Raw genomic sequence first — 10,992 nt, forward strand, 5'->3', positions numbered from 1 at the left:
CATCCATGGTCGGTCATTCCATCCGTCCTTAAAATTCTTGTTATTCCTATTTCTCAGAAAGTACTGGAGGGATCCCAGATTGTGAAACCACTAAATTATTGAAGTATTATTGATTAATGAACATGAGTACAAATACTTTGTATATATATGAACAAAATATAGCATTCACATATAATGTGTTCATAGTTCTCATTACATTCAAAATTCCAGAATGCTCTACAAACCAAATGGTCCCCGTGGTAAAAAATACTTGAAACACCAACAGGGCCTAGAGTCGTGATATACAACCAGAGGATTGCTGGCAATGAATGCTACAAAATATAGAAAGGCAAAGACATTGACCCTTTTTGAAGGTCACCTGGTTTAATAATGTGAACGGGTTCTACTGAAGAGTAAAATGTACTACAGAGTTTGGAATAGGAATGGCATTGATCTTTATGTTCAAGGTCACAGTGGTCAAATTTATTAAAACAATCGAACAGCTTCTTCTGAAGAAACGGATGCCAGTAGCTTCCTTGCAATGCGTATAACAAGAGTTTGTGAAAAGAAATGGCCTTGACCATTATTAAAGGTCATGGGTCAAATCTGTTAAAACACCCAAAGGTCTTCTGAAAAATCAATAGGCCAAGAGCCATTATATGTGTATTAACTAGCAATGAGCACTACAATATTGGACAAAACATGACCTTCACCCATATTCGAGGTCACATGGATCAAATCTATTAAACGGCAACTTCTGAAGAACCAAAAGGCTTGAAGATGTGATATGTGGCAAGGACTATTTGCAACTCCCAAGTGATTTTCTGAAGATGCCTAAATCAATATATAACGTAGATTGTTGGCATGGAATACTAAAACGGATGTAACAAGCAAATTCGTGAAATTTAGATCCCCTGCTTGCAGGACATATTGTAGGTTAACATCATTGAGGTTGGGTCAAAACATGTGAGCATCGTGCTGTTGAGACATAATAGAAAAAAGCCCTATACCTCATTGATTATTCGTAAATATGCACAAATCACATTGGTTGGCAAACTAAGCAGGAGTCGGATGTGCATACTGAATTTGGTTGAAACATCTGAACAATATCTACAGCAATTATCACATGAAAACCAAAGAGTGCCCGAGGTGGGTGGAAAGACAGGAACACAAACATTGTTACCAAGTTTGAAGGAATTTGGCTAATATTTGCTAGAGTTATTAGGGTAATAGGATTGAGTCACCATTTCTCAGTAGAATTTCTTCAAATTTTGTAGTTATATTGCTTTAAGGTAAAGAAAATTTTCTGCCACAAAAAAATTATAGCTTGTCAGAATTTTAAGGATTTTAAATGGAAATTTATGTAAAAAGGAGTTAAATTTGAAAAAAAATTGAAAGACAATATTTTTACAAAATAATGTCAAGAAAAATGATACTGACATATATTAGTATTGCATTAATGTATATCAATTTAATAAATGCTGAAATTGTGTAAAATGTACTCTCTATACACGATATAAAAATTGACATTTTATAATAAAACCATATACACATAGTAATTGCAGGTAAGAGTTATCGTTCTTGAAAAACTTCACAGTAGTGAAATAGGTAGCCGGTTTCCTGAAGTACAGAAAAATGGACACATGTGCCTCATTGATAAAAAAAACCAAACCTGAATTAATGCCTGGATTGCTTTGAAATACTTCAATATTGAGAGAACACACTGTTCTGTCAATAATAAACATACAAGATTCATCAGTTTAATATTAAACATTAGAATTTGCGGAAATTGTGATACTGTCACCCTACATTGGATTTTCAACTTGTGATGTATTTCCTGCTCCCGTTTATCAATACACTCCAATGACCTTAAGCTGAAACTGCAGATAATGAAAATTATAATTAGTGTTTGTCAAACTTGGCCGAGCCCTTAATGCATTGAACTCGGTTACTAAGTTTGAAGACAATCGGATAATATTTGCGAGAGTTAATGAACAGAAGCGGCAGATAATGACGTTTGTCTTTATTCAAGGGGCCATAATTCCGCCAAATGGAGTCCGCTGAAAGTAATCTTCGAACTTGGCCGAGCCCTTAAGGCACTTAACCCTGTGACCAAGTTTGAAGAAAATCGGTTAACATTTGTTGTAGTTATTGCACGGAAACGAAGTGCGGCAGATAATGACGTTTTTCATTAGTCAAGGGGCCATAACTCCGCCAAATGGGGTCCGCTGAAAGTGATCATCGAACTTGGCCGAGTTAAATAGGTTAAAATTTGTTTTAATTATTGCACGGAAACGAAGCGTGACAGACAGACAGTCAGACGGACAAACCCAAATTAATATCCCCCGTTTCGGTGAAAGCGGGAGATAAAAATAAATGGCATTGATTGATATTCAAGGTCACAGGGGTCATATCTTTTATGACAACTGATGTGCAGCCAGGGGCTTACTGGCAATGTGTTCAAATCTGTTAAAACACATAAAAACAACTTCTTCTGGAGAACCAAAATGCTGATAACATGTTTGGCAAAAAGTTTGCTGAAATGTGGTTCTAAAAAAATAAAAAATAAATAGACTGACCTTCACCTAGCTGTATTCAAATTCGTTGAAATACTCGATTTACGTTTGAAGAGCTTAACCGACAAAAAATCGTACTATTTAGCCAATAGCTTGCTGAAATATCATACTAGAAAATGTACGAAAATAAAGGTCACACTTGAAAACAAGTGAGTGTCTTAACCAGAATATTGATACATGACTGGACCGTTATAATAAACTTAGCTGGTTTCAAATATTATATTGTGTTGAGGTCAAAATTGCAGTTAGAGTTACCTCCCGTAGACCGTGCCGATTTCAGACAAGAATAGCTCACCGCACTACATCCTTAAATGAAGGATGACGTAGGCTATAATACCAAGATAAAAAACACTAAAACTCTTCAGTGCTATTAGGCCCATGGTCATGATATTTGGCTAGTATAGGTACATTGGATTTGAACAGCTTTAAAGTTCAGTCAGATTACATTTCGCAGTTGAAGGTGTTGACATAAACGTGTTGGACCCAAATTCAGCTAAATCAATCCTAAATGAGATTTTGCCATGTCCGATGGGTACGGACTTTTGGTTTGATGTAGACATGCCTACCGCCGTAGATTGCATACAGTGCAAGTGAGTTGACGTCTTTCTTAAGAAACAGAACAACAGACAGCCCTAAGAGCAATTCATAGTTCATTTATTAATATGCTGTGTACAAATGAAGTAAGGATGAACATTATTGAGTCTCAAAATAATAAGGTATTGTAGAGTTCTGTATTGCTCTGTAGTAGGGTCGGGACCGTTTTACGGATCATAGCAAGGAAGGGTAGCAGTCATCGTGACGTCATGGTCCAGAACTAGATCCGGGAAGTGCATGTTTTATTTTCCGTTAATGTACGGGCCGCCGCCAAGGTAATCTGTACAGAGCTCGCAACAAGCGACCGAATATAGGTTGTCCTTACAAAAACTGTACATGTTGCTGTCATATTCCTCCTGGGCCAGTTCCAGGCAGAAGGGTTCACTCACCCGGTTTTGACAGCCAGATTGATAGCGCCTCCGCAACAAATTCGTGTAGCTATCTACAATTGGAAATGATACATGTCAGTTGGATAACCGGATATATGTCAGAAAGCAACGACGTCTACGTCATAGAAAGTTTAGCATAGGTACCTGCCTAAGAAACATATATATATATATATATGTGTGTATATATATTATTAATCAGAAAAATTGTCCTTATGGACGAAGAAATATTATAAAAAGAAAAATTCTTAACAACGAGTCTTTAGTACTTTCATCTCTTCTAGGAGATTCTGCAGACGGTTTATTTGAAGTATATGTTGTGACGTCATAAACTATGCGATAATCGCATATCGGTTATATAAATATGCCATGAAGCCCGCTAGGTATATGCGATCATACTGGCATATAAACTGGTATAACAAATAATCTGAATGATTGGACATTATTAACGAAAATAACATTTATTTTAACAGTAATCTCATCACACTGCGTATTGTTACAATGTCGGACCGCGTTACATACTATTACAGGCGTATTTCGTTCGATGCCGCACTTAGTGTACATTATTATGGCAAATACAGATGAAACATTATTGTATTCATGCTAAAGATAAGATAAGGTGCTTAAAATAAATGATGATAGCAAATTACGTATAATATTCCAAAAGTTAAATTTTGAAAAAAAGGATCTACTTGACAACTAACGCGAATATTGTTATGACGTCATAAATCTTTAAAAAAGAAAAAAAGAAAAAAAAACGTTATAAGCTATTTTATCAGTGCTTTATACCCGGTCCTTTAAATATTTAATCTTGACATAATTACATATGAATTCAATTTTGTTATATTATGATAGATATCAGAACAGATAAAGAATTTTAAAATCTTTATGAAGAAAACTTTTTTAACCCTTATTGATTAGAGAGAGAAAAAAGAAAATTAGATATTTGACACACTTGAATATCTAACGTGCATGTGATATTGATCGTCAGAAATTATGCTATATAGCAATACCAACTACAGTTCAATTTCGAACAACTAAATGGTTACAATGTCATTTTTGCATTAAAATATAAAACCTTCAACATGGTTTAAAACATTCTCAAGTTGAAGATTAATAGAATCTTACATGGGTCTGTTTCTTGGACAGGGATATCTCAACCCGAGTGTAAGAGTTTGGCTGGTCAGACAAAATCTTACACGAGGGTTGAGATATCCCTGTCTATGGAACAGACCCATATTTGATTATTTTTCTCACCTGCATACAATTAAACAAATTCCAGTCGGAATAAACATCGATCTTATTCTTCCGGCAAAGCCCTAGGGTTGAGACGGATGATTCCCATTTCAAAACAATTGTATGACATCACGGAAACAACAAAATGACGTCACGTCGACAATCCATTATTATGACGTCATAGCGCGTGTCAGCTGTCTTTCCCTACCCCGTGTAAGATTAATAGAATCTATCGCTACTGGTTGTGTAAGATAGAGAAATCTCAACCCGAGGACTAAGATTTTTTGTCCAGAACGAGGCTATCTAACAGTATTTTAATGTGAAATAAAGGTAAACATGGACCCAAAACACATACAGGCAATTTGTTGATGAATTGTTGACGTGACATCATTATATTGTTGAAGTGACGTCACGCCATTGTTATGAATAGGGGAATCCCCCCGTCTCAACCGCAGGGCGGAGACAGATAAATCTAGCACCGGCAAAACGGGAGATAAATCTGTCAGGTGTGGGAGAAAGAGTTATCTTTTCCCTATCAACAACGGGATCACCCTGTGAAGTATGTGAGAAATTGGATACTGTTGCCATTGGACAGATAAAATATATAAGATAACATACACAAAAATAATGTTCGTAACTTATTGATTGAAATGTGATATTTGTATTTGATTAGCATACACGAAAATGTCGATCTCACATACGAAAAATTACCAACCTTCGAAGTTGGCCAACAGAGCTGATTTGGAGTTATTTAGAGTCGGAATCATACGATATTCCTATTTCTTCAACTTACATTTTAAGATTAATAATATAAGATATTGGTATTTCCTTTGTATTCTATTTCTATCCAGTGTATGCAGTATGCACCACATTCTAGGACTGCCATTTCCGTGCCGTAACAAAATTGACGATTTACATAATGTCACGCATGCCTAAATGGGCCCCTTTAAAATGACGATATTTTTGTCAAATTTCTTCGGCTATCACGATTATTTTTTGTTAGAAATACTTCTTAAGTGATTTACAAAGTTGTTTAGCATACCAAGTGATCTTTATCAATTAAGATGAAAGCACTTGCATTGTAAACACATTATATCTGACCCTGTTGAACACGTAATATTTACTGGGATCTGAGCATTTGTTACAGCTATATTTTGACCTTAACTACAGTGTTCTAGAAAAATGTCGACTATATTTTCATTGTATAACATATTTCTTCAACCCTTCATAGGTGTGTCTCCTCTTTTAGCCGGGAAAGATCAGCTTGTCACCCCCCTAGGGGGGGATATCCTTGTGCCGATTAGCACGTGTTCATTGAAAAGAGTCATCGGTAATTGTGACGTCATCAAACGTGAATGACGATATGCATACCCCACATGTGTTTTTGTTTACAAACATGGCAGACTACTGTCGATGGAGTTGTTACTGAAATAATAGGATCGGGGGAAAATATTCATCCTCTACCTTGAGGGAGCAACAAAGAAATCTCCTAACCTCGGGGTAATGTTTTTTGGTTGTCTTACCCTCGGCAGAGCCTCGGGTTAGACAACCAAAAAACATCACCTCTCAGGTTGGATATTTCTCTGTCACACCCTCAAGGTAGGGGGAGATTCTATTTATCACTGTAAAGAAAAGGAACAAAATCTAGTGAACTCCCCTCCGGCTCAGACACTATTGAACCTTCCAGCACTACCATAAGGTCACCAATAAGGGTACTACTTCAATCGGGAACCGTCGGCACTTTCCGTAAACGAGAAGATATCCTTGTTTTATTTGACTAACCTCGTCTGATACCAGTACCCTTCATCAATAATTATTTGATGTAGGTACGGAATCTGCCAATGAGTTGTGACAAGTGATACTTGTATCGTATATTCTCGTTTACGGAAGTGCCGACGGTTCCCGATTGGGCACTACTACTGAATAATTCGTTTTGAAACTGATGCGAAAAACATCAATTTTTCCTTGATTATAAGATGCAGGACTTACCTTTGCTCTCCGTGTAGGTGACGAGAATAAGAAGGATTGCAACTAGAATAATCCGCATGTCGTCAATGTCGTTTGGATTTATTTGCGGTGAACTGTTTGGTCGATTCTAACTCTTTCTTACAGGAGGTACGAAAGTATAAGTACCTCTTTCTAAAGGTAGGTTTCAGAAGCCGTTACTGTGTAACCGATATCCAACACTTCATCAATGTTTCCCGGAGTGAAATGACCACTAACGCTCGTGACCAGAGAAAGTGATGCATACATACATATATACGCGGTTTGTGCATGGGTGAAACGCTTGACATTTGGGGAATGATGACGTAGCGTGGGAGACAAACGACAATATGGTGTGATGGTGCTGATTGCTGTCAATGTATCGCATATAATGATATTGTATCCTCCTAGCCATGACATTTGCGGCCTATTACAACACGATACTTAATCGAGGTTATTTGTATAGATATCAACGATATGGAAATTCTACACCTTAAAGGGAAAATGTCCACATTCCCATACCTACATAATGACTGGAATATCCTCTCCCACTTCCTGCTCCGAATGGCAATAAAATTAGACACTGAATTGTGCAGCAATAATAGATTTGGTTGAATTTTTAGATTACGTATAAATTTACATAGCATATATTTGGAAGAGCCATAAAAGGTATGGTATACCAAAGATTTACTTAAAAATAAAAAAAGTAAACAGCATGTAAAATATTTGCAGCAAGCTGGTCTTGATAAGTATGTTTTTGCATGGCGATATCAGTTGCCGACTGCGGGTCTGGAGTTGAGTTAACATTCTTCCGCTAATTAAGATTTTTTAAATAATGCAGGGCCCGTATTCGTGAAGCCGTTATCATGTTCAAGCATGGATTCTGTGCTCAAACACGTATTTTGAAACTGGCTTAAGGAATTTCATACAGACTCATGTCAGTGTCAGTATGTGATGGGCTCATAACTTTTCCTCAAAATGAACTTGGCGCCCACCTTTGTACCATTCTTCATTGGTCAGTTCGATATTTTCTCTTCTTTTCTCTAATCTGTTTGATCGAGTCATGTTAACAGTAAATGCACATTGAGGTACCTTTTGATCTAAACTTAATACTGATGTTTATGAAAGACAACCTTCAAAGTGATTGTCATTTTACATATTTACTAGTACAGTACTTAATGTGAAAGAAATAGAATCGATCATTGCAATATGAGAGAGATCTGTTTAGTTCATCCTTTAACCATTTTGTTTTTATGATCAGTCTCAAAATATAACATGCACAACGAGGGATCAAGGGAAATAATACCTACAAACCTTCAAATATCAAAAATTGAAGATGGCTTTCGGTCGGCCATTTTGTTTATCTGATCAGTTTCAAAAGTAAACATGAACAAAAAAGGATAGTGGGGAACCTGCATATAGAATTTGAGAAAGAACCATCCAGTACTTCCTGGGAAATAGCACTAACAAACCTTAACTGTCAAAATCAAATAATTGTTTATTCGATCAGTCTCATAAGAAAATATGCATAACTTCATATCAAGGGGAACCTACATAAAAAAATTAAGAAAGATCTCTCCAGTACTTCCTGAGTAATAGCCTTAACAAACCTTCACTGTCAAAATCCAAGATGGCTGCCTGTTGGCCATTTTGTTTGTCTAATCAGTCTCAAAAGTTGACCTGCACAACGAAGGACCAAGGAAAACATGCATATCAATTTTGAGAAAGATACCACCAGACCTTCCTGAGAAATAGTGATAACAAACATTCAATGTCAAAATCAAAGATGGCTGCCTGTTGGCAATTTTTATTTTCTGATCATTCTCAAAATTTAACATGCACAACTACAGACCTAGGGGAGCCTACATATATAATTTAAGATGGATCTCTCCAGTACTTCTTGAAAATAGAGATACCTTCACTGTGAAATTCAAGATGGCTGCCTGTCGCCCATGTTGTTTATCCGATCAGTCCAAAAAGGTTAAATACATAACAAAGGACCAAGGAGAACCTACAAATAAATGTGAGAAAGATCCCTTTGGTACTTCCTGCGAAATAGCCATAACAAACATTCACTGTCAAAATCCAAGATGGCTGCCTGTCGGCCATGTTGTTTATCCAATCAATCTCAAAAGTTGCACTGCACAACAAGGGACCAAGGGGAACCTGGATATAAAATTTAAGAAAGATCCCTCTGATACCTTTACTATCAAAATCCAAAGATGGCTGTCTGTCGGCCATGTTGTTAATCCGACCAGTCTCATAAGAAAATATGCATAACTTCATACCAAGGGGAACCTACATGAAAAAATTCAGAAAGATCTCGCCAGTACTTCCTGAGTAATAGCCATAACAAACCTTCACTGTCAAAATCCAAGATGGCTGCCTGTCTGCCATTTTGTTTATCTGATCAGTCTCAAAAGTAAATATGCACAACTAAGGACCTAGGGGAACCTACTATTAAGATTTGAGAAATAATGTCTCAACTACTTATTGAGAAACAGCGATAACAAACATTCACTTTCAAATTCCAAGATGGCTGCCTGTCTCAGAAGTTGCCCTGCACAACAAGGGACCAAGGGGAACCTACATATAAAATTTGAGAAAGATCCAATCGGTACTTCCTGAGAAATAGCGATAGCAAACCTTCACTATCAAAATCCAAGATGGCTGTCTGTCGGCTATGTTGTTTATCCAATCAGTCTTTAAAAAATGCCCTGCACAACTAGGGACCAAGGGGAACCTTCATATAAAATGTGAGAAAGATCCCTTTTGTACTTTCGGAAATAGCGATAACAAGAATTGTTTAAGGACGGACGATGATGGTGGGCTAAAAATAGGAAAGTTGCTTGGTATACCCTTGTCAAGAACAATGTCAATAACGACCTTTGCAGAAATTACCTGCCGAAAATATTGTTGATTTTGTATGAAAAATAACTTTTGAATGCAGAATTTGAGTGGCGCAAAATTGCATTGAATATTATAATTCATGAAAAAACTTACCTGTATATGCATTTCTGAAATATCCATGTATTCACTATTATCGAGAAAAATGTGAGAAAATGCTTCAAATCTCAAGAATGATGGCATGTAAATTTATTGGATATTTTACAATAATTCATAAAGCTAACAAGGCTATTGATACAAGTCAAGTCAGATTACTTGAGTGAGAACCCGTAGTGATTGGTGAACAGGTACAAATCTCACTTGCTTTGCATGCTTTTTTCCAACCTCAGTCAGCCTTGTCGGCGTGATTTATTCAGTGGAAATATATGCCATTATTCAGGAGATTCGACACAGTTTCTTACATTTTTCTCGATAAAATTGACCGCATGGATACTTCAGAAATGCATGTACAGGTAAGGTTTTTCATTAATTTCATTATTCACTGCAATTTTGCGCCACTCAAATTCCGCATTTAAAAGTTACTTTTCAGACAAAATGTACAATATTTTCGACAAATAATTTCTGAAAAGGTCATTATTGACATTGTTCTTGACATGGGTATACCAAGCAACTTCAATTTTTTTTTTTCATTTTGAGGAAAAGCTATGAGCCCATCACATACTTTATACAGTACACTGATACGAGTCTGAATGAAATACCTTAAATCGGACCAAACGATCAAACACGTTGAAAAGTATTCGGCTCCGAGTCTCTTCAATTGTTTTCCGAATCATTGACAAAATAAGATTATTTATTTATTTATAACCTTGGGCCCATATTCATGAAACCATTCTCATGCTCAAGCATGGATACGGTGCTCTAGACGAATGTCTTGTTCACGTTATAAGTTAATATGATTTTGTCAATGATTTAGAATAACATTGAAGAGACTTAACACCAAAAACTGTTTTCAATGTTTACATTTGACTTTTTGATCGATTGACATGATTTAAGCGAGTTAAAAGAAAGTCGGTTTGAGCACAGAATCCATGCTTGACCATCAGAACGGTTTCATGAATATGGGCCAAGGTCTCGTATAACATTGAGGTGATTTAACATTTCAGAACATTAGTTGAAAAAAGAAAGGAACTGGCATTTTGAAATCCAGGATTAGGAAAAATAACAGTTCCTGAACTTGAGATCAATGATTGCATTAATGTAAGAGAGATAGCTCCTACATGAGAGTCAACAGGTCATTGGTGTGTCTTGTGTAGAAGTGGGGAAAAGTGTAGGAAAATGTTAAGACTTGTATAATATCATTGAAACTGTGTTAAAAAAAAACAATGATCAAC

General features: G+C 36.4%; 1 long non-coding RNA gene across 1 annotated transcript; it reads right to left on the reverse strand.

Moving 5' to 3' along the window:
- Positions 1–3,193: 3,193 nt before the first annotated feature.
- LOC110459979 lies at positions 3,194–7,075 on the reverse strand. The gene is made up of 2 exons (XR_002463952.1): positions 6,761–7,075; positions 3,194–3,591 (listed from the first exon to the last, which is right to left on the reverse strand). It is a non-coding gene; the product is annotated as an uncharacterized LOC110459979 (long non-coding RNA).
- Positions 7,076–10,992: the final 3,917 nt, after the last annotated feature.

Source organism: Mizuhopecten yessoensis, unplaced genomic scaffold, assembly GCF_002113885.1.
Source record: "Mizuhopecten yessoensis strain PY_sf001 unplaced genomic scaffold, ASM211388v2 scaffold10275, whole genome shotgun sequence".
Lineage (NCBI taxonomy): Eukaryota > Metazoa > Mollusca > Bivalvia > Pectinida > Pectinidae > Mizuhopecten > Mizuhopecten yessoensis.